Source organism: Solanum pennellii, chromosome 10 (genome assembly GCF_001406875.1).
Source record: "Solanum pennellii chromosome 10, SPENNV200".
Classification (NCBI taxonomy): Eukaryota; Viridiplantae; Streptophyta; class Magnoliopsida; order Solanales; family Solanaceae; genus Solanum; species Solanum pennellii.
In genome coordinates, this window is record NC_028646.1 from 52,728,204 (window position 1) to 52,754,412 (window position 26,209).

A 26,209-nucleotide genomic window follows, 5' to 3' on the forward strand; every position below is an offset into this window, starting at 1 on the left:
TTGTTCAAGCTATTATTCATGACTCGTAATCCTTATTTCACTACTTCTGAAAGTAGTTTCATCTAACATTAAATGAAAACAAGTTTTGGATTTCTCTTAACTCCATATGCTACTTTATCTACCTATTCTGTTTTGCTCCTTTCCTTTAGTACAACACCATCTCTCGCGGAGGCATATTTGAATTGTTATTAACGCTTAGGACATCTTCATCAAAATGTCTGAAACTGCGACACCTTGCTGTAGTTGTTATCCTTTGCAATCTGGTTTTTTACTACAGTTTCTAGTTTCACTACCTTTGAATGTAAGCTGGTACGTATACGTAGTATCTAATCTGTCATATTTTCATTTGGTGACTCATTTTCTGTAATGGGTGTTTGTTTCTTATCTAATATGTTCTCCACATTGAATAGCTCAAGCATATTTATTTAGTCTACCAAGTGAATATTACAACTCTTGGTTCATTTCCTTTGTGATTTTGGAACTATTCCCTGTGTTCATTGCCACTAATAAGTTATTGATTAAAAGCTGGAATACTTCTTATAACGTTAGAGTTACTGGTGGAGAATTTCCCCTGTGACTCATTTCTAAGAAAAAAGATGATTTTTTTAAGATAAAATTTTTTTATCTAATATTTCACAAAATAACATCAGTAAATATTATATGGAGGAAAAATGCATGTCCCCAGATATTATACTTGCTCTAGAGTGTAAGCTGATCAAATATAGAATACAACACTGAAATCTTCTAGCCACTTATGATAAGTAGGTTTCACTTCAGAAAGTTGAAGAAACCTCTACCTATTTTCATTGTATAGCTCGTTCTTCAATAGTAATACCTGGCACATCCATCCTTCCAGATCAGCAAATAGAACTAGCAGCTCCGCTATGTGGCTCAATCAAGTCTTCAATGGATCCTTCTTTTCACGGTCAGATATACGAGAAGGACCATTAGAATGTGATTTGAGCCAACCTCTACCTCCTCCATATTCCTTCTCATTTTTCTTAACAATCTGCACCACATCTTCATCCTCAAGCATTTGCGTGAGGCCGCAATACTGGGGGAGTGCCTTGCACTAGTACCCCACAACAACACATACTTCACATCCTTAACAAGACTCCGATGTATGTGATTACAAAAATCTTCTACTGTACATCCACCTCTATCAACAGAAAGGACCACAGGATCTGTGAAGTCTGGTTGGTGGCCTTGAGGCTGTGTAAACTCTCACAAGAACCATAACTTCCCACATTTTTGCAAGCAATCTGTCCAGATTCAGCTTCATGTTGCAGCTGAGGACAACGGAGTTTGGCTGTCGGGCTATCTGTCTACATCATCAATACCAACAATATCTATCTTGTTGTAGACATAAATGCACTTCATGTATTTATGATTGCCCTCAATAACATCAATTAGGTCATCCACTGTAGCATCGTCATGAAATAAAACTTCAGCATTGTGGATCTCTTATTTATGTTGAATTTGATAGCATAGCTTCTCATCCACATGTATATGATGCAGAGTTCTATTGAAAGAAATTCCACCAGTCTTTTTCTTCTTGAAGTGTATCTAAAGAGGTCTCTTGTTTAATATCAGGCCCACCGCTTCCAGCTCCTTTGTCAATATTTGCCGATGGCCTTCACTTTTTGAAGCATCGAGAACCATTAATACAATGTCCGCTAACTTAGAAATAGCAATGACCATTAGTACATGTATTATTTTCTGGGTACGAGCCATCTCAAATTCAATTTCTTTAATTCTCTCTACGATCACTATGGTTCTCTAGTTTATCTGCATAAAAATTCAAACCACAGAGCTCAATTGAGATTCCGGCGGCCGACTACTGAATTATGCTTCTGCACCCATAAAGTGAGTTTTAAGCCAAAGATAGCAAAAGAAGAGCAGTCGTTCGCAAACGTGGAGGGTTCAGAATGAAGAATACCTCCAAAAAAAACTAGTGTAGCAAAAACAGTGAAAGAAAAAGAACATGAACACGAAAGGATAACCTCGTTGGGAAAAGTTGCAGAACATATAAGTGAGCCAGTTGATGTGATGATAGTTGATCCAACAACATAGAGTTGAATCGGAATGTCTGTTTTCATAGTCATATTTTGGTTTTACTCGTGTAGTCCTGCATTTTCCATATGTATAATAAAACTACTTCTTTTAGTTCTAATTTTGCAGCTAAATATAACAACTAGTATTTTAAGAACCTTCCCAATTGCTAGAGACAGAAATAATATTGTTTCCTCTCAAAATCATATGGATTCTTCGATCAAATTATAGAATGTTACAGAGAAATTGAAGGAATATTTTCTTTCTATTTTTCTTTGTGAATAATTTTTATGCACGTTGAGTGCCATTGTTTGATGTTTAAAATTATTCACATTTTCCCAGATGTATTGATATTCCCAATTTTTCATTCTGGTTATTGTCATGGGAAGGAATGAAGAAAACTAGAGATCCAAGCCCATTTGTCGCTATGTGTTCTCAATTATTAGATAAAAAATAATCCTGAAAAGTTAGCTTTGCACAGACTTAAATAATGATGACATGTTGCTATTGAATTCTTCCCTCCATAAATGCATTTATCTTATATTTTTGAAAATCATCTCTAGTCCTTTTTCTTGTAACTTTGTGCAGTACACTGTGCTTGTGGTTTGTTTTTTTAACTGAATGATGTGTTCATATATCTTTGTAGCAAGTCATTTCCAAATATTTCATATGAGGATCGGAAATATGTTCTTTATAGAAGGGAACCACTTGATCAACATCTTTTTCTTCTCTTCGTTTACAAGATGATAGGATATAGTGTTGGATATCTAAATATTGTTCATTCTCATTCCTTTCGTCTTCTGATTTGAAACAGTAAATTGTTTGTACCAGCATGAAAATGTTCTGTTCAAGACTGGAAAGGTGGTATAACTTCTCTATCTCTTCTGTCTCATCATTGTTTTTTCTAACAATATTCATGTTCGTGGGAGTTTAGAATAATAATTATCTGTACTTATGTTTGTCTGCTTCTGCGCATATATATATATATATATATATATATATATATNCTGATTTGAAGTACATGCGAATGTGTGGTTCTTACTTTTCATTATCTCCTTTTTAGTTATGTAATAGTATCGTTTATCTTGAATAGTGTCGTCATCTTCATGAATTCATTACAAATATAGATTCCATGGGGAGCTTTTGTGTTGAGTGATACAGTGTACTTGGATAGTACTAAATGACACGTCTTGAGCATCTAAAGGTATTGTAGGTTTTCCGTCATTTATGTGGTGATTACTAACGTCTTCAGGAGAAGTTATTGATCATGTTACTTACGTGGCACTTTATGTTTTGATGCCACAATTCACAGTTTAGAGGACAATCTGATCTCCCTATTCCTTCCATATTTGTGAAGTCAATCTTTTAACAACAAAACATCGCACCCTTGAGAAGAACATATTTTCACTATCAGACTCTGATAATTTGCAGACTGTTGTTCTTACTTTATTTTAATCTTTTGCTTTCAAACAATTACTTTTACATTCTGTTCCACATGGGAAGATGATAGTTCTTGATTTTTTTTTCTGATGTTAAACCAATATGGAAATCATCCTCTCAGTTCTATGGCACTCTTTATAGCTGGTAATCAGAGGGTTCTGTGTAGAAACAAATCTGTATAATTTGGTTCCTGAAAATGGTGTTTCACGTAATATCAAGCTTGAATATCAATCAATTATTTTTCTAATGTTACTCTAACAAAACATAAATGTGTATGCTGCACGACTTTGGAGGCAACATTGAAATGTATGGAGTGTTAGATGTAGTGACTTCTAGTCGTATTGATGCCCGCACAAGTTAGAACTCAACAATGGTAAAATCTCATCCCATTTCATTAAAAATATTTTGTTATTTGTTTCTTTCTAAATGTATAATTTAGAACCTTAGGCTTTTTATGATTCTATATCCTCTTAAACTGTTGCATACTATGATTTTATTTGAATTTTTAATCCATTTCCTTGAATTTGTCGAATGTCCATTGCTATTTTCTTTGCTTTCTGGATACGCTTTGGCAGGTTGGTGTTGGAATGTGCATGGAAGGAATAGAACACAATCCAGTTGTCTATGAGCTGATGCACGAAATGGCATTTAGAAGGGGTATTAACTTCAGGTAACAATCTTGTGTCAATTAGAAATCATGAGGATTCATGATAATTATCACCACAGAAATTTTTTGCTCATTTTTCTGTATGAACCTTTCTATTCAATCTCCCTTTATGTTTTAATTTATATGTTTTCTAAGCTCGTTTTACAAAAAAAACTGTTGCATAAGGCTATACTTCTGACTTTAGAATTCAGAACTGTCAAACCTATAGAACTGAATTAACTTCCAGCCAAGAACTCTTTCTTTCTTCCTTTTGCTGTATTCTTCTGCTTTTGTCCGTTTCTCCTGTGATATTTTGAATTTTTCCTCTAAAATAATTCGAACCTTGTGAAAATATGTTGATTTGGATCAAAGGTGATTTTTAATCTTAAACTATATTGTTGACACAAAAACAGTAGCAGTGCCTTGAGGATGAGGTTTGAACTGATTGGCCTCTATTGTGTGCTTCTCGATTTTTTTATTAAAAAAACCCATCTTTCTGCACTACTTTTTCTTATGCAAATGAAGGAATTGTCATTACTGAGCTTAAACATCTTTGATCAGTACTACTGACCTTTTTGTACATATTTCATTGAATCTCTTTCTCTATATAAAGCTGTTATTGGTGCATGTTGAAAGGTGTAATATAATTGAGTAGTTTGCTGTTTTACTGAAAACTGATTTATGCTACTATAAGTTCCTTTGATACTTGTTGTGATCAATATCAATCAATTTTGTTGGCTAGTTTTATAAGAAAATGAGAAGTCTCCAAATTTCATTAAATCTGATGAGAATGTGCAATTTTATCACTGATTCTTGAAGACACTCTCAATAAACTATTTACTTATGTCATATTATTATGATATCTTTGAAGCTCATATTCACTGGCCTCACCTTTGATAAATCTCCTAAAACCCAAAATTTGTTCTTAGCACATGCTTGTTAAGTTTTCCATTATTGGTTGGATATGTTTGTGAGTATTAAAATTATTAATTTTGATATAAACAGAGGGCACCTGCATTTGATAATTTCTTATTACTACTGAAGCTTGGAGTTAAGTAATATTTTTCACACATAAGTTTGCAGCTCTACTAGTTTATTACCTACTGCTGCATATGTGGATGAGTCAATCGTTCTAATCAATTTGAAAGCATAAAATATTTGGTCATCTCGACTTGTCAATTAGGAGCCTCTGTAAGAACATAAAATGTTATGGTAGTAGATATGCTCACTACATTGATAGAAAAGCTTGGAGGGTTCATTTTCAGTTAAGTGAGAGATTTTGGGGAAGATGGTTTTCAGAGGTTGTAAGGCCAGTCTAACTGATTAAATTTTTTGTAAGATCTGTGTTATCTTGCCTGTTTTCTCAAGGTAGACTGAGTTGAGTTGTTATTCATTTATGTTCCGGCTTTTCTTTTCTTCTCAAAAAGAGTTGGAGTCAATAGTTTCTAAGAGTATTTGATCATATGTATTCTATTCATTTGTATGTTTGCCTGTTGTTTTCTTCAAGATTTTATCATTCATATTGGGTCTGCTTTATACATGCAGTTTGGGATCATTTAACTCTTTGCCTATTGTTTTCTTCAAGATTTTATCACTCATATTGGGTCTGCTTTATACATGCAGTTTGGGATCATTTAACTCTGTCTATTGTTTTCTTCCTAATTTATTTACTCAATCATATTTTTCTATTGTGACAGACTTTGAAAACATGCCCTATTGTTATATCCAATATTTTATAGTTCTTGTACATGTTTAGTGATCATTTAACTGTTAAGGGATTAGGAAGGGGCTGAGTATTGAACAATATAGTGAGCATATGAAATACATGATTCTCTAACTTTTAATTAATTTTTAATGTGCAGGAAAATGTTGTTGATCAAATTTTGATGTATAGAGGACAAAAGTAAACTCGATCTATTGTAGTGAACGATAAAGAGTTTGTACAATTATCATAAATGTTGTTTAAATACATTCGGTTTGTAGAATGAATTGCATCTAGAGATCTTTAGGTAATTGATTTCTATGTGTTTCTATATGTATGGCAGATGTTCTTGAAGTTTATTTAATTTGAAATCTATAATTTGAAATTATTTATAATTTAATTTTGTGCTTTATATAATTATACGAAAATCTACATTTGCCACACTTCAGAAGTGTGGCTTATTGTTTATAAATTTTATGTTGTACATAAGAAAAGTTAAAGTGTTGTTTTAGGTGAGATATAAAAGGGTACAATTTTAAAGTGGAACCAATAACAACGCAAAGGTCACACTTTTAAGTATAGTATAATTAGATAAAAGTGTTGCTAATGAAATGCTCAAAAGTGTAACCTTTATACCTCTTGCCACACTTTTTAAGTGTTGCTGCTTTGGCAACACTTCAAAAGTGTTGTCTAATGTCAAAGGTTATGCTCTTTAGGTCACCCCCGATAAAGTGTTGCCAAAAGTAAAACAGTGTACCGTTATCAAAGGCCGCATCTTTTGCTAGTTTAGACTTCACTTTACCTAGGTGGTCGTAGGCCTAAAATGGTGTAGTGATATCTATATATATATATATATTGATGTCAATGTTGATATCTAATATGTAGAATGAGTTTCATCAGTGTGTCACTGAAAATCTAGATATTTTGTTCCAAATGACACTTGAACTGTCCACCCAAATTTAGGTAGAAAAAGTGGTGGAGGGTGGGGGGACACACAAAGGTAGAGTCTGTTGTCTAGGCTCTCGAAACAATGTAAGACAACTCTAATCACACTTACAAGGTATTGGATCATCACATCAAGCCGAGACACTTGACATTGTTCTATGTCAACTTAAATAGCATAACTTACATCGACACTAGCAGAGTCGTCAGAGTAGAGAAGAGTAGCTGAACAACAAAGCATGAGTTAGACCGTTCAACAAATTTAAGAACAAGTGCAGAACCTCGCTAGTCAACCTACTACTTCGGCTCCCCAGAACATCGATGACGACAATGAGGAGGAGGATGATGATTTTGTAGATATCACTCCCTAGTTTAAGTCTCTTTTAATTTATGAACTTTTTGAAATTTTGAAACGAATTTTTAAAGACTTTATTAGTCTTTAAATTGTGATTTAGATACTTTTGAATGTTAATTTATTTTTGTTGTTTTATGTTATGTATAGTTTAATTATAATGTTGTGTGTTGATTGGGCTGAATTGAATTGCATTTGCAGGCAGGCAGCAGAAACTGCCAATTTTAGCTGTAAATTTTTTTGCAGAAACAACGACGGATAGGGTTGTTTTTTGCATTGCTTCTCTGGGTTTTATATTTTTAAAATAAAACCCAAATAAGTGACAAACAATGTCCTTTAGTCCATAGCTTTTCTGGATTTTTCAAAAAACGAACTTCCAGAAAAGCGGAGGACAGGGTCCTCCATTTAACGTCGACCCAAAAAGTGTCGAACATAAATGCGTCACTTTTTCATCTGTTTTGACCAAAAAAAGTGACAAAGTGTGTCTCTTTTGGTCTTTGTTTTTCAGTAGTTTTTAAGTAGTACACTTGAATCAAGAGGGACATGTATGGTTAAAAATTATTTGTAGTAAGCATAGTGATAAGGTAACAACACAAAAAGTAGTGTTGGTTTATAGGCTTATGAAAGGATTGTAGATTAATGTGGCTTCGGTTCTCTGACATAATATGTTAAAGTTTTGAAATAATAAAAGTTGGAGGTATTGCAATGGGGTATTCATGAATCATTTTATCTAGGGGGAAGGTGTCAAGGATGAATGCCCGAATTTATAACCATCGAAGATGCCATATTAGGCAAGTCAGTTGGTTGATGTGACTAAGACTAAGGCACAAAACACTTCCCATGGACCTGTGCTCTATAGTCTGATCATGGACATGTGATCTCTACTCTAATCACTGGCTTACAGGTCGGAACAATAGTTGGATGGGTCAAATACTTGGTAGAAACAACATATCTTTCTCAAAATAATTAACAAAATGCATCCTTTTACCCCCTCTTCCTTCTTCAATTCTTGTATAGTTTATCTGAAGATTTTTTCTTTGGAAATAGAATAAGAGTAACATATATGATTTTAAACTGGGGTTACATATGATTTAGCTCGTCTATATGTGATTACACTTTCTGAGTAGTAAAACAAATTCAATCATCTCTCAAAGTGTTTGATTAAATATTATTTGAGACTCACTAGATTCAATCTCCATAAATCTAAAGTTGAAAGAGCATAAAAAAGATAAATAACCAATAATCTTAAAACTAAAAATAAACGTAATCTTAAATTTTAGAAATCGATTATAAAAGAAAATCTTGAATAATGAATTGCACAGAATATTGGGGGAATAATATGTGTGCTGACAGAATAATCGATTCTTATTTCAAGGAACGTATTGAAGGAACTTTACGTATCATAAAGTGAACCCAACTAAGAAAAATATAAAGAATAATGTACAAAAATACTTACTATCTTACTTAATAATGTCATAATTAAGGTCTAGCATAGACATTTTGTCAAACACATCGTAGTTGGGTTTGATATTTGAAAAATCTAAACTAACCCGGGCATGTACGCCTCTAATTCTTAATTTCCATTTCTATCTTGAGAAATCGATTGTAAGCCGAAAAAGATCGATTATATGAACCATGATTTAAGATTTTATTTTGATCAAATAATTATTGACCTTTATATCATTATGAGACATATTAGATGCTTCTTCTATTAGAGGTGAACCGAGTCCGATATTATATAACTAATTTAAAGTATAGTGATAATCAGTAGATATACTCCAAGATATTTTTATAATCTCATAATTTTTTGCATATTAAATTTTAGGTGTTCGGTTATTTTATAAAATTAATTATGAATACTTCAGAGCATTACATATAATGATACTGGGGAGTACACTTTCTTTAAAAAAAATTAAATATATATTACTAACAATGAGCACAATTCATAAAAATATATCTCACCAAATAGTTTTATTTATTCATAAGTATAGATATTTATAATACAGATAATACGCCATTGTACTGGTGAAACATCACACAAATAGTCTTATTTATTCGTAAGGATTTAGGATAGTAACAATACTCAATCTTGTTATTAATTGGGAATGGGGACTGAGATCTATTTTCCGACATGGTGAGTCGCAAGGTCCTTGATGAGGCCAACAAAGAATATCCATAAAGTCAAGGGGCTCATGAATATTTTCATTCAGTTTTTCATACAGCATGCTCCAAGTAATCCAGTTTTCCTTTGCAGTTTATATAATTGTCATTGAGTTATATAATTCATTCATATATCCTTCAATAAAATTGAAGGTCATCGATTTTGCTGCATCATCTACGTGTACGACCTTTTTGAAATGTCACTCTTTGCCCCCTAACATATTAAGAAAATAATTTAAGTTCAAACATGAATGCTAAATAATCGATCGCTTCTACCATAGCCAATTGAAATTGGAATAATATAAGAAGCTTACCAAGGATGATTTTCCAGCCAATAACATAATTAGTTTTTCCCAATTGACCATCATGCAATGTGAAGTTCGTTACCTTATCAGGAGACATGGTGGATGTTTGGTGTGGATTTGATTTGAAGTGGCCATGAAGCAAATCTCCAGCACACTTCATCGCTAATTTAGAGATCAAATTACCTTTCAACCCCCATTACTTAGAATTGAGTGAGATTTTGTTATAAGAAAATGTTTACAAATTTAGTGAGATACATGCAGGCGTTATATAGAGTGTGTGATTTGTCTAGCTAGTTTAAATATTTAATATATTTTTAATTTTAAAGAATGTGATCTATTTTTTTTTAGTTCAGGTGACAATATTTATGCAGGCAAAACCCATAGTTGAAATATTGAATACATATCTCATCTCCCACCATATTCAGTTACTACTTCAATTTTTTAGGTCAAATCTTCACTTGATTATTATAAAAATGAGAATCAAACGGTTTAAGATATTTCTAATATTTTATAATTACATCCACTCGAAAATAAATCATGAAAGTTATACAAAATTAATGTCTTCAAATTATTTAATATAGGCGAAGTCAAAGTTATGAGTTTGGGAGTTCTATATCAACGTTATTCGGGGGTTTACTTGTTCATATACATATATTTAATTAATCTTCCAATACAAATATAGTATCTACAAAAAAAAACTAGTGGACTCGACTGAGCCTATGAACCCTATCTAACTCCGCCTTACTTAACTCCGCCTCTATTAAATATATAAGTTAGTTAACAATATGAAAATAATGGAACCTTTTTATGGACAACTGTCTCTCTTTTCCCCCCTAATTAATGACCTGTCATAATATTGATTTCAGATATTTTTAAATGAATATTCATCGCTCCAAACTGTGTAATCCTTAAAAATTGTTATTCCCTCTCTATCAATTTTGTTGTTTTACTTTCTCTTTAAGTTATTTTTCAAAAAGAATATGTTTTTCATTTTACACGACTTTCTAATATCAATTTTTCATATGACATTTAAGACCAAAAGATCAATGGATATTTTGATATATTTAATATAGTTTTAATTTAACCCTACAAGTTTTGTCTAATCCTATATAGTAGGTGAGCATTGTCTAGGCAAACAAAAATTCAAATCTAAATTAATTTTTTTTGGATATTTCGTTTGAGTTTTTTTAAATTGAATTCGACTATGTATTTAACTTTTAAAGTTTATGAATTTAAAATTGTATATCATATCGGACACTTTGGATTTTTGGATATCAGAAAATCCTAAATATATATCTTTAACTCAATTTTAACTATTGTCATGTCGATTTTGTGGGATAAAAAAAGGACTAACGATTTTAATAAATTTGAAAATTTTATAAAATGACATTAGTATAATATTTCTAGTTATAGCAGTATAAAAGTAATTGTAAAAAATAAGTTTTGAAAAAAAACAAAAAATATAAAAAATGATAAAAAAATCAAACTTGAAAAATATGAAGAAGATAAAAACGAATAAAGGTGTATTAGTTAATTTTGAATTCATTGATCATAATTGTTAACTGACAAAAATTTAGGAGATTCAAAAAAATTAGGAATATTTCTTATATTTATTTCACTCAAATTTTTTTACGTTAGTTAAAAAATTAGATGTTATTCATTTTGTTCGAACGTTATCCTATCTTTGTTTATTTTTTTTAGAATTTGGCGTCACTTGTTAGGAATTTTAATGGGTTATGAAAACATAAACAATATATGCATTCATAAATCCTATAAATTATTCATGATCATAACATTATATGATTTTCACATAAATCTATTAGTATTATATTCAGTCAAGAATACATACCTGAATAAGTCATAGTGATTTTTAAAGAATCTTGACTTGAAGTGAGCGCAAGTCATTTCTTTCTTTTCGTTCTTCACAAGTTGTTTCTCTCTCTTGCCTTATACTTTAAGAATAATTTTTATGGATAAAACTATATATTTATGCAAGAGAGAAGGCCCTTTAATTAAGAGTGTTTTTTTTTACATCATTTCCACCTTTCCATCATGGTGAGTAGTTCATATAATGGGTAGTTTTAAAACTATCAAGTATGCCGCTACTTAATGAGTAGTTGAAAGAGGTAATGGTTAGTGGAAGACTTAATGGGTAGTTGGAAGTTACTAAGTAACTTACCCACTTCTTCACACATGTAAGTAACTTTTCCATTTCCCCTGTTCTCCACACATATTTAGGATTCAAATTATATTAATTATTAAACCAAAATATAATTAGTGGGCCATAGAAATTTACATTGTCCCACTTGGCGCACAACCTTTAATTTAATGGTTTAATATGCATCTTAATCGTCATGTGAACAATGTTAAATCCAACATCATCCGTCGTTATTAAATAAATCAACTACTATGAGTCATGTCGGTTGTACACCACTTTATTTGACATAGTCCTTCCATGCACTACAATATTAGTCTATTGCCTAATACAACCTTTCAAATACATAACGGGTCCGCAATAATGCTTAGAATATCTTTTATCTAAAACAAAAAATGTCATCGTCATTCTCAACATAACGTATACAAGAGAAAACAGGTTACAACAGAAACATATATATAGTTGAGCTCATAGTGTCAATTGTATAAACATGATAAAATCTTTACAAATATCATTCATTGTTATCTATAAGACACATTATTTAAACATGTTCAACAAATGTTTTGGGCAGTAATCCTTTCATCAAAGGATCAACAATCATAAGTTTGGTTCTAGTATGTTCAATTGTCTCCTAATGCTTCTAGACTTCTTCTTTAACTGAAAAGTATTTCAATTGCATATGTTTGTCACCCTTAGAATACTAATAATTTTTAGGAAGAAGACTGTTGCACTATTATCACAATAAAATTTTAGCGGCTTGGAAATAGTGTCGACCAGTCCAATTCTTGAAATAAAGTTCTACAACCAATTAGCGTGAGCTTTGGCCTCAAAGCATGCCACAAACTCTGTCCCATATTGGATGCAACTAAAATAGACTGCTTCACACTTTTCCATGATATTGCTCCTCTATCTAATTGAGACAAATATCTAAATGTGGATTTTCTTGTATCCACACAACCAACCTAATCTGAATATGAATGTCCAATCACATCAATATGATAAAATCGTCAATAAGTGAGAATATGATCTTTAGTTCATTGCAAGTCCAAAAGTTACAATAGTTTCATTAAACTTAAGAGACTAATGTGTGGAAGCTTGTTTAAGTTCGTATAATGACTTCTTAAGTTTACAAACCATGTTCTCCATTCCTTGCAAGAAAACACCTCAGGTTGATTCATATAAACCTTTTTCTCCAAATTTTTATTTAGAAAGGTTGATTTCATATCCATTTGATGTCGCTATAAATCATAATGAGCTAGTAAAGCCATTATAATTATGAGTTGATCTTTTCTACAGGTGAAAATGTTTCTTTATAGTCGAGGCCATCATTTTGAGTGAAACCTTTTGCAAAAAGTCTAGCCTTGTGACATTCAATGTTGCCAATTGAGTCATGTTTGATCTTAAAGATCCATTTACACCCAATTCTTTTGCAATGTTATGGTAATTCAACAAGGTCCCATCTTCATTTTGTTCCATAGATTTCAACTCTTCTTTCATAACATTTATCCCATCTAACATAATTATTACTTAAAATAGCTTGTGAAAATTAAATTGGATCATTATCAATTCCCAAGTCAACAAGGTCCCATCTTCATTTTGTTCCATAGATTTCAACTCTTCTTTCATAACATTTATCCCATCTAACATAATTATTACTTAAAATAGCTTGTAAAAAATTAAATTGGATCATTATCAATTCCCAAGTCAATTTTTGCCTCATTTAATTATTCCAAATAATCATCAGAAATAGTAGATCACTTTTGTTTTTCCATTTTCTTAATGCTACTTCTTGTGGTACATCTACTGCAGGTTCATCAATTATCGCTTCATTGAGATTAATAAGACCATCAATTTTTTGTTCTTATTGATTATTAAGTTGTACAACAACTTTAGGAACAACATATTTAAAAGAAGTAAAAAGTAGAGGAACCCTCACCCTAACATCTTTAATTTCCACTTTACGTGTTTCTTCATTCCCACTAACTTCACAATTCTCAATGAGCCTAGCATTTCCAGTTTCAACTATTCTTTTATTGCGATTAGGACGGTAAAATCTATATCCTTTTGTTTTTCTGGATAACCAATGAAGAAACCACTGATTGTTCTTGAAATTCATTTTCTTTTCTTGTGGATTATAAACTTTAACTTCTACCGGCCAACCCCAGACATGCAGGTTCCTTAACTTAGGTTTCCTACAAGTCCATAGTTCAAAAGGATTCTTTCATAGTGCTTTACTAGGTACCCTAATATGCAAGTAAATGACAGTCCTTAAACTATACATCCACAATGAAAGAGGAATATGTCACGCCCCGAGTCTACACCCTGTGCGAGACTGGCACTCTAAGACCATTGTTGGTCCCATGTGAATCATTTGTCTAGCTTACTTACTTAGTGAAAGACTTAAAACATAAGAAAAATCTATATAAATAACTTATGAAATAAACTGAGAATGCAAAACATGTGAAATACAATACTAAAGACTCATAACTAGTTGTTTCTCTATCTATCAAGCCTCTAGACAACTGAGATAGATGTAGGGAAACACCACAAAACATCCTAATGAAGTAAACTAGAAAACAATAAAAGAGTCCTCAAGAATGCAAGAAGGCTCACTAACTAACTCTGGAGTGCTCAACTAGATCAACGGTGTGTTGGATGTCGCTCCTCGTTACCTGCGTCTGAATCATAATAGGATGAAGGCCAACTGACATCAGTACATTCAATGTACGAGTACGCGAGTTGTAATGCTTAATAACATAGGCTTGTAAGAGATTCCGAGAGAAACACTTACCTTGACTCTGCTCAACTTATGAACGCTTAATAACTCATATCATTATAAAATAGTCAAGTGAAATATAATAGAAAAGTTGTTTAAAACATGATGTCAGCTCTGTGTATATGCAAGGATACAACATAAATGTATATAAAAATACAATAAATTGATGTATATAAAAATACAAAAACTACTATGGGAGTTTCCTAACTGACAACCATCACATTAGAGCTATAATGATGATACAATGATTCACCTCACGATTCTAGTGCATTTTATACCCGGCCAAAGTTATAAGACCAGAACTTTGGGTCGGTGGTTCGCCAATAATTTCTTGGACTCCGAGTTTTACAGACTATACCTTTAAGTTGTCGAGAGTCAAATAATCACAGACATATTCTACCATTATTTGTAAAACAAAATAAGTAATAAAAACGGTTTTGGTTGCCTCTGAAACAGTGCCTTAGTTAACGTTGTGGCATGATGCAAGTTCACTTTTAAACCTCACTCTTAGGGTTTGGCATAGTGTCCCTAGGCAAACCCCCTATTGTCAAGAGTTCAAATGCGTCGAAATCTGGCCCATCTGGGCTTCCAATTGATTGGTTGAGTAAGAATGGGACCTGACACCAGAGTCGATACATCTTTTTTCATTTCTTTTAAAATATTTTCTGAAACTAGAACCTTTTTGAGGATACACGAGAGCAAATATTCAGACTTGCCACCGTCTGAATCCTTTCGCTTTAAACATTCGTGGGAAGGCACATACCTATCCCTCTCCCCCTTCTCCCAATTTGGATTTTGATCCCTCCATTCCCGATCTCGATATTTCCATCCTTCATCTCTATTCCAACCTTTGTTACCACCCTACATAGGATATTTTGAACGATAACCTCCACTTTGATTGGCTGTGAAGTTTACCTCTTCCTCATACATTTCATTAAATTTGGATTCATCCGAATTAGCACAGCCGACACCCACAAAATTGACACTTCGAGCACCAACTCCCATGATATTTCTAGAAAAAATTTCAAGTTTTTTCATGATTTTTTCCATGTTATTATCTCTCTTGATATTTATCCATCTGCTTCTTGGTCAATTTGAATGAGAGGGGAGATACTTAATATTCACGGGTATACCAGGCCCTATTGATTTTGGTCATTCTATCCAATAGTTGTGTTTCTATCACATAAGAATGTTGCACTAAACCTCCCAGAGAAAGTTGGTCAGCGACATACGTTAACACGCAAGCCATGAGCCGGGCATCATAGCCCCAACTTCTTGAACCGAAGCCAAGTCTCATGAATTGGCTCGCCTTCAAATTGTTGAAAGCCTTGGATGATGTCCCGAAGATTCATTATCTTCGGAGAAGGGAAAAATCACAAATTAAATATGGTGACCAACTCCTCCCAAGAAGTGATTGAGTCATGTGGCAACTAGGCCAACTACTTGCATTCTTCCTCTCATCAGTGAAAATTGAAATAACCTCATTCAGACTAACTCTTAAGAGATGTTCTTGAAGGAAAATGGTCCACATATATCCATGAAGTTTCGTAGATGTTCACGAGAATCCTCATGGCCCAATCCACTTTAAAGTCCCTTTAGTTGTAAAAGTTGCAACATGGTGTTCGTGATGTGTAACACTGCATTCCCTTCAACTTGTGGTAAAAGAATGGAACCTCCCAAGAGATGGGGATCAGCAGCATGAGGATCATTGACATCGTTGAGGTTTTTGAAGTCATCTTGCTGGCCTATTTGGCTTCCATTAACGCTCATACTTCCTGTTAACAATACAAACAAGCAAAACAAAACATAAAATTAGATTAGTTCAACTATAACCAACAATAACAAGATTCAAGTTAACCAAAATTATCAAAATAAAACCTCTCCCTCTCAGCGGAGCCATTTTGACTTGACGTATTAGGATACTCTTTCCAATTCTAAGTGCCAATTGTTTGCAAGTAGTGTTATAAACAAACCAAGGGTTGGGACGTTCCCGTAGGGAGTAATTTTGAGAATTAAGAGTTAAGTACGAATTAGTTCAAGCTCTCGTTGCTAAAAGACATTTACTATAAAAAACTTAATACATTAAAAGGGGTGACACAAGTATCAATTATCAAATGGGCGGGGGGTTGTAAATAATTATAAGATAAATACTAAAAATAATTGAAAATACTAATATGTAGATGGGATGTTTGGGATGTGATAGGAGTATGAGCTTAAATAAACTATGCGGTACAACCTATTGATAGTAAATTGTTGTGAATTTGTGCCTAAGCTAGACTTTAGTGGGGTAAATTCTCTTTCGAGAAACTTAACCCGAATCAAGTTGGTTTCCCTTGAACACTGATTTTCCCCGATTATTCCCAGCCTTTGTCTTAGTTTACTCACTCTCTTGAGCTAAAAGTCTGTGAGAGGTTTTAGAATACACTCTCTCGAGTTAAACACGTCAACCCAATAATCACCGGCTATCGATTCGGTAGACTTGGTCTTAAGACCTCTCTCGAGCAAGCCAAAGACAAGAAGGTGAAATCATACTTACAACTACGGTCCCATTAAATTCAGATAAATATACTGAACGAAATCACATTTAAATAATAAATAAATCATCAATTAGCAAGACCTAGAAGTATATTCAACCTATACTCACATAATCACACCCCAAGAATTGGGGTTTTATCTAGGCATAGTAAAGAGATAAAAATCTATACCAACTGGTGTTTCCATGAACTGGTATGATTGAAATGTATTTACACATGTCTACAATAAAGATTCTTCAATACCACTTCCAATTTCTTGGAGTTGAAAACCATTAAGTCTTCAAATCTTAAGAACAAAGTCTCACAAAAACTCTAAGAACTAAAGTTGAGAAAATATATGAACATAGCCTCAAATGTAAAAGTCTAGTAAAATTTGATACTAAGCTAAAAGTAACAACAAATAGTTATAGTTTTTGAAAAATTGTGTTGTGAAGGACCACTCAGCGTCCTTAGTCGGGATCGCAAATCAACTCTGTGATCCTCCCTTTTATATATCTCCTCGCCTTCTTTACTTAGCCTTGAACATCTTCGCGTTCTTTAAATTTGGGTGACATAGTACTGCTTTGCGGAACAACTTTACAACACACCGACTTAAATATTCCCTTCGGTGCTCAGTTCACTACAACATTAGGTGAGAATAAGGCCATTCGGCGACTCACCTAATGGGTAAGGCGATCCTCAATCAATCCTTTCTTCATTCGTTCCACTGCCTTTTTCTTTTTGGTCAATTGTGTCCATGCTTTGCCTCCAAGTATATATGGATGAAACTCAAGGTTTTCCATCAGTTTTCGAGAAAAAATATGAATTAGAGAACACTTATTCTACTAAAACATTTCCCTAAATTAGTACTAATCATGGATTCATCAATAGACTTGTTAGAATCATGATTGAGCCAGATGGATAATCGTAAGTTTTCTTTTGTTATCTATTTGTTAGTTTATTTTATTTATTTCGTATACTTTAATATTTATTCATGAACTAACATATTTATTATGTGTTTTGCAGGTGGCATCCTGCAATGGATTCTCTTTGAGATTTAAAAGACTATGTTAGAAAACATTCAACACATGCTTATCACTCTTGGAGAAATATTTAAAATAGTATACGCCAAGCGATGTTTAATGAATTTAAAGTATATAATTTTTAGTTAAGTTTATTATACTTTAATTTTTTTACTATTTGTCTAATTAATACTATTCAATTTTTTTTACAGTATGTATATTTGGGTGTCGAGGTACAATTGGGCCATTACGACCACATTTGAGAGGAGGGCATCCACCAAAATGTCTAGGTGGCTAAAGATAGCTCGGGATGATGATCAATGTCTAGATTATATGTAGCCTCATATTTTTGATGAATTGCATCTATATTGGCACATCGATAAGTTTAAGGCAATTTAACCACAAGACAAAAAGTCTAGAGGTGGTCTTAAAGGTGGCTTTAATGCACACCGGAGGTGCACACACCGTTGGAACAATTGCAAGAGATATGGTAGTTCTATTTCAAAATTTTAAATATATAATTAGTTGATTCATATATATTGTTATAAATTTCTGTTATTATTTATCAGAAAAAGAATTGGGGCACACTCCCATTGGAACGGAGGTTTTGAAGATGATTCATGTCAGGAAGAAAGAAAATGAGTCGGATACGGATGTGTGAATAGAGGAAAAGGCTGAACGAACTTTTGTAAGTTATTCTATTTGAATAATATACATGAATAGTATATATACTTGTGATATATATATATATATACACACACACAGAGAGAGAGAGAGAGAGAGAGAGAGATTTCAGTCCAAATGATACCTAAATTGTCCACTCAAATTTAGACAAAAAAAGTGTGTGTGTGTGTGGGGGGGGGGGGGAAATACAAAGGTAAAGTCTATGGTTTACGTTCTCAAGACGTTGTAAGACGAGTTCAATCAGGCTTACAAAGTATTGGATCATCACGTCAAACCAAGGCACCTAACAATGTTTTGATTGCTACTAGTTCTACTCAAATAACACAACTTAGATCGACACTGGCAGAGTTAGAGCGGAGAAGAGTAGATGAACAACAGAGCATGAGTGAGGTCGTTCAACAAATCAACTAACACATACTGAACCTCGCTTGTCGACGTACTACTTCAACTCCTAAGGACATCAACGACTACAATGAGGAGAGGAGGTTTATTTTGTATATACTACTCCCTACTTTAGGTCTGTTTTAATTTATGAACTTTTTGAAATTTTGAAATTAATTTTGAAAGATATTATGAGTATTTAAATTGTGATTTAGATTCTTTTAAATGGTAATTTAAGTTTGTTGTTTTATGTATGATGTAGGTTGCTTATTATGTTGTGTGCTTAATTGGGCTGAATTGAATTGCATTTGCAGGCAACACAGACCTCCAGTTTCAGTTGTCAAAATAATTGCAGAAACAACGATGGATAGAGTGGTTTTTTGGATCGTTGTCATGGGTTTTATTGTTTAAAAGATCCAAAAAAGTGATTGACAATGTCCTTTAGTCCGTAGCTTTTCTGTTTTTTTTTTATATATTCTCATTAAAGCGATGGACAGGATCCTCCTGTCCGTACCGTCAACCCTAAAGACGAAGAACATGATTGCGTCGCTTTTTCATCGATTTAGACTAAAAAAGTGGTGTAGTATGTCGCTTTCGGACGTAGTTTTTCGGCAACTTTTTAGTAGTACACTTGAATCAAGAGGCACATGTATGGTTAAAAATTATTTGTAGTAAGCACACTTCAAAGGTAAAAACACAAAGTGTAGTGTTGGTTTATAGACTTACTAAAGGATTGTCGATTAATGTGGCTTCGGTTCTCTGACATAATATTTTAAAGTTTGGAAATAATAAAAGTTGGAGGTATTGCAATGGGGGTTTCATGAATAAGTTTATCTAGAGGGAAGGTGTCAAAGATGAATGCCACAATTTTTAACAATCGAGGATTTCATATTTGGTAAGTCAGTTGGTTTATGTGACTAAGACTAAGGAATAAAAGACTTCCCATGGACTTGTGCTCTCTACTCTGATCATGGACATGTGATTTCTACTCTGATCATCGGCCCGGGGGCCAGAACGATAGTTGGATGGCTCAAATACTTAGTGAAAACAACATATATTTCTCAAAAAAAGTTGAATCCATTTACTCCTTCTTCTGTCTTCAGCTCTTGTATAGTTCATCTAAAGATTCTTGTGAAGATTTCTTTTTTGGAAATCGAATACGTTTAACATATACGCTTTTAAACTGGGGTTTCATATGATGTAGCTCGTCTATATATGTGAGTACACTCTCTGAGTAGTAAAACAAATTCTATCATCTCACAATGTAAGTGGTTGATTAAATCCACTTTGACACTCACTAGATTCAATATCCATAAATCTAAAATAGAAAGAATATAAATAAGATAAATAATAAGTAATCTTAAAGCTACAAAAAATGTAATCTTAAATTTTACAAAATTGATTATGAAAGATAATCTTGAATAAGGAATTACAAAGCATATTGAGGGAATAATACGTGTGATGAGAGAATAACTGATTATTATTTCAAGGATCGTATTGAATTAACTTTGTGTATCATTAAGTGAATCCACCTTAGAAAAATATAATGCATAATGTACAAAAAGTCTTACTAGCTTATTTAATAATCTCATAATTTATGTCACGCCCCGAGCCTACACCCTTGACGTGGGAGGCACTCAATGATCATTGTTGGTCTTGAGAAAACCTTTTGTCTGACTTACTTAACTCAGCGAAAGACTTATCTGAATCATAAAGCGATAAACATTCTCATAAAAATGACTTCAATAAATGTCTTGTCCAAAATGACATTTAAGTCTCAAAATTTGAATATCTGAATACAAGATAAGAAGAGAGTCAAACTGACTATCCGTCTATGAAGCTTCTATAATATTAAGATGAATGTTGGGAAAAAACCCACAACATTCTATAAGTAAAAATATGGAAAGTAATTAGAGAGTCCTCCGGAATGCAAGGAGATTCACCATTGACTCTGAGTGCTCAAATTGTGTCACCCCCGAGCTATCCTCGAGACGCGGACACGAAACTTAGAACCACAAGTGATCCCAAGCTAACCCTTCTTGTATGATCATGAGAATAGTAAAGGTAATAAACTGATGCGGAAGCTAAATCATAATTAAATCTAAAAAGATGGAGAATACACATATTCTATAACTGAGATATTTGAAACAATGAGTATAATACAAAGGAAATATTAGCTCAATACTAAGCTGAATCTAACTATGTCTGAAACAAGCCTCTAAACTGGACTATAAATACTTGGACAAGCCCCAGCTAAATGTAGCAAAGAATTACACTAAATCAATAGCGACTGAAATGACACTCATTACTGTGGTCATCGGAGAATGAGGACTCACCACTGAATCTGCTGAACTGAAGATTTGAAATCGATCTATTCGTGATCTGGATGCTGAGAACCTGAACCTACATCACGAGAAGATGTAGCGCACATATGCGTCAGTACTTGAAAGGTATTGAGCATGTAGGATATAGTAAAGCTGAAATAAAACATAACTGAACAATCATAATAGCAAGTACAATAATCTGTCATGATAAACTGAATTTTGAGCTAACCAGATGCAATGACCAATTATAACATGCTGAAACTGAATACTGAATAAACTGATAAATGGTCAATGCAGAGAGTCTTACTGAACTATGAGAGCTACTAATAACCGATAATAAAACCACATGAGCTAAATGTGGAGTTCGATGTGTACGCCCCATCGAGAGGACCCAATATACCCTGCCAAAGGTATAAAGGCATGCTGGCGTGATCACTAAACTGATTGCCCACACAGGGACTTACACCCTACTTTGCTAGTAGTTCTGGGACTATTTGGGTACGCTGAACCCTAGTCCAACTCGGTATTATGCTGGTCCAAATGAATTCTGTAAATTTACTAATTATGTCTGAACTGAACATGCAACAATTTATCTAGTAATTATGCATTTATAACTGAGGTATGTATATCTGAAGTGTCTTAAATATCTGACCTAGAATGTTTAATTCAAAAACTAAAGAAATACAAAGCTAGGGTTCTGAAATTCATTAATAAACACAATAATAACATGATATCTGATTTTGAACATAAAACTAATAAGTTCATAAAGTTATGTTGAAGTTCTAGAAACCCTAGGTCTAATCATGATATAGGAATAGAGAATCTGTTTGAAAACTAGGGACCCAATGGGTGAAAGGACCTACTAGTGAAATTCCACATACCTGGTGATTAAATCCACGGAAAAATACTCATGTTTCGGGGCTGGAATTCCTGGAGTTTGTTTCATTCTTGAACTAGGGTTCTTGAGCTTTTTCTCCTCTCTTGCTTCTAATTTTCGATGTTATGATTTAATGATTTGACTTAGATATGTTTTAGTTATGTTTGTAGGCTTAAACTGACTAAAATTTGATGATTTAGGTTCATAACGACGTATATAAGGTTTAAATAAAGTGGGAAAAGATCAAAAGACCCGTGGATAATTTGTTGTCAGACCAAATGACGGCCAGGACTGATGGTCCGTCGTCTTACCGACGCCCCATTTTTGCGTCCGTCGACTGGGCCTGTTCGATAGGCCTTTACTAAAATGAGCATAACGTTTAACTTGGAGGTCTGATTTTAGCTAGGTTAGTAGGTATGGAAAGATAACTCAATTATCTATCTTTGGGTAGGTCATAGGACACCTATTTCATTTTTTTCTAAGAGTTATGACAATTTGAGTGTTGACCCAACTGTATTTCACCTTAACTGTCTACAAATTTTCCACCAACGGACTGTGCTGGTCATCCGTACCTCTTGTAAGAGAGTGGGTTAATGGGGGTCTTGATCGAAGGTCACGGATAACGGACCGTCGTCTGACCTACGGACCGTAAGTCCGTTTGTCATTCAAGACTTAACCAATTTTCTGGGCTGAAATTTTTGGGAGTTTTTAATCCCATCAACGGTTGTGCAGGACGGACCATGAGTCAGTCTACGGTCCGTCAATGCCACCCTTGGTTGCACCTGCAGATGTTTTTTATAAAGCTCGATTTTTTTCTATTTTGGCTACGGGGTGTTACATTATCTCCCCGTTGGAAACAGTCGTCCTCTAATGATGACTAAACTAGATAAAATAGAGGGAGAGAGCTGCAAACCCTACTACTAAACACTGAGAACTGAGTTCCTGACTGAATTGAGTTCTGAGTACACGAAATTACGCTGAAAATGCAAGTACAAACCTAGGGAAGATGATTCTATAACTGAATTTACGCATGAATGACTGGAAAACTGAAGAGGAACTATTACCTCAAGCTAGAGTAGAATTGGAAGGAAAGAGGTGAGCATAATTGTCTTTCATGGCTGCTTCTGCTTCCCAAGTAGCTTCCCCTACGATCTGACTCCTCCACAAAACCTTTACTGAACCTACTTCTTTGTTTCTCAACCTTCTGACCTGATGGTCAAGAATCTTGACCGGTACATCCTCAGAAGAAAGACTATCTTTCACCGCCACACTCTGTAATGGCACTATAGAGGCTAGATCACCCACAACTTTCTTCAAGAGTGAGATGTGGAAGACCGGATGCACTGCTGCTAATTCTGCTAGCAACTCTAACTCATCTGCCACCTTGCTAACCCTTTTCAAGATCTTGTAAAGGCCTACATATCTAGGACTGAGCTTCCCTTTCTTTCCAAATCTCATCACCCCTTTCATAGGTGAGACTTGCAGAAAACCCAATCATCAACTTGGAACTCTAGTTTTTTTCTCTTTACATCTGCATAAGATTTCTGACAACTTTAGGCTGACTTAAGTCTATATTTAATGAGTTGTCACTTTCTCCATAGCATAAAGGACTGAATTTGGCCCTACCAAAGCTGTTTCACTTACCTCTACGCCCATATAAAGCCTCATAAGGGGCCATCTGAATGCGGGAATGGTAGCTATATAGTAGGCAAATTCAATAAGAGGAAGGTGATCATCCCAAATACCTTTGAAATCGATCACACATGCTCTCAACATATCCTTTAAGTTTTGAATGGTACGCTCTGCCTGCCCATCGGTCTGTGGATGAAATGTTGTACTAAGGTTAACTTGAGTACCAAGACCTTTCTGAAATGACTTCTAGAAATGAGAGGTAAACTGAGGACCACTATAAGAGATGATAGACAAAGAAATCCCATGTAACCTCACAATATCATTAATGTAAATCTTGGCATAGTCCTCTGCCGAATCTGTAGTCTTGACCACCAAAAAGCAAAAAGACTTAGTCATCCTATCAACTATCACCCAAATGGAGTCATGCTATTTGCGAGTGCGAAGTAACCCTGTGATGAAATCCATATTGATAACTTACCACTTCCAAGTAGGAATGTCGATCTCTTGAGTCATACCCCCATTGTTTCTGATGTTCTACCTTGACTTGCTGGCAATTGGGGCACTTACTCACAAAGTCTGGTATATCCCTCTTCATGCCATTCCACCAATAGACTTCCCGCTTATTGCGGTACATATTAGTGCCACCTGGGTGAATAGAATATCTGGAGTTATGGGATTCTGCAACAATATGTTGTGTCAACTCGCCCACATCAGGAACACATCGTATACCCTGGTAGCGAAGTACACGATCTCCCCCTTGGGAGAAAACCTCCATTCTCTGATTATGGAATACACCCTTAAGCTCAAGCAAAATTGGATCACTGTCTTGATTTTCCTTAACCTCCACTACCAAAGACTATTCTGCCCCATTCTGAACTGTTACACCATTCTCTGCTATGCTCATAAGGCGAATTCCCAAGCGATCAAGCCTGTGAATATCCTTCACTAGGTCCTTCCTTTCTTCCTCACAATGGCTACACTACCCATAGCTAATCTACTAAGAGAATCCGCTACTATATTCACCTTACAAGGATGATAATGCACAGTCATATCATAATCCTTAAGGAACTCAAGCCATCTCCTCTGGTAAAGATTCAACTCTTTCTGGGTGAACACATACTGAAGGCTCTTATGATTGGTGAACACATCTATATGGACACCATACAAGTAGTGTCTCCATATCTTGAGTGCAAACACCACTGTTGCAAGTTTGAGGTCATGAGTTGGATAGTTCTTATTATGTGGCTTAAGCTGCCTAGATTCATAAGCTATGACCTTACCTCGCTGCATCAAAACACAACCTAGGACAACTCTTGATGCATCACAATAGATCACATAACTGTCTACACCCTCTAATAGAGTCAAGACAAGAGCTGTAGTCAGTCTAGTTTCCAATTCTGCAATGCTTTTCTCACAATCATATGACTATTGGAACTTGACCATCTTCCGAGTCAATATAGTCAATGGTGAGGCTATGGATGAAATGCTTCCACAAACCTTCTGCAATAACCTGATAGACCTAAGAAGCTTCTGATATCTGTAGCAGAGATAGGTCAGGGCCACTATTTCATTGCTTCTTTCTTCTGCGAATCCACTCGGATCCCTTCGCTAGATATAATCTGACCAAGAAAAGCAATAGATTGCAACAAGAAATCACATTTAATAAACTTAGCGAATAACTGGTGATCCTTTAGTGTCTTCAGAACAACTCTCAAATGACTTGCATCTTCTTCCTCACTCCTAGAGTAAATGAGGATATCATCAATAAAGACGATAACAAACAGGTCCACGTACTGTTTTGACAACTCTGTTCATCAAATCCATGAAAGCTGCAGGAGCATTAGTTAGTCCAAAAGACATAACTACAAATTTATAATGACCATACCAAGTTCTGAAAGCTATTTTCAGAATGTTGCTATCTCTGAATCTAAGCTGATGATAAACCGATCTGAGGTCTATCTTATAGAAATGGCTAGCACCCTAAAGTTGGTCAAACAAGTCATCAGTCCTTGGTATGGTATACTTATTCTTGATTGTGACGTTGTTCAACTGTCTATAATCAATGCACATTCTGAGAGAACCATCTTTCTTTCTTAAGAACAACACTGGTGAACCCCAAGGTGAAATACTAAGTCTGAAGAAGCCCTTATCTAGAAGGTCTTTCAACTGCTCTTTCAATTCCTTAATCTCTGCTGGAGCCATTATGTACGGAGGAATAAAAATAGGCTGGGTATCTGGAAGGAGAT

The 26,209-nt window shown here is 34.2% G+C and overlaps 1 pseudogene; it reads right to left on the minus strand.

Moving 5' to 3' along the window:
• Nucleotides 1-895: 895 nt before the first annotated feature.
• Nucleotides 896-1,418, minus strand: LOC107001353 (annotated as a pseudogene).
• Between the last annotated feature and the right edge of the window lie 24,791 nt (nt 1,419-26,209).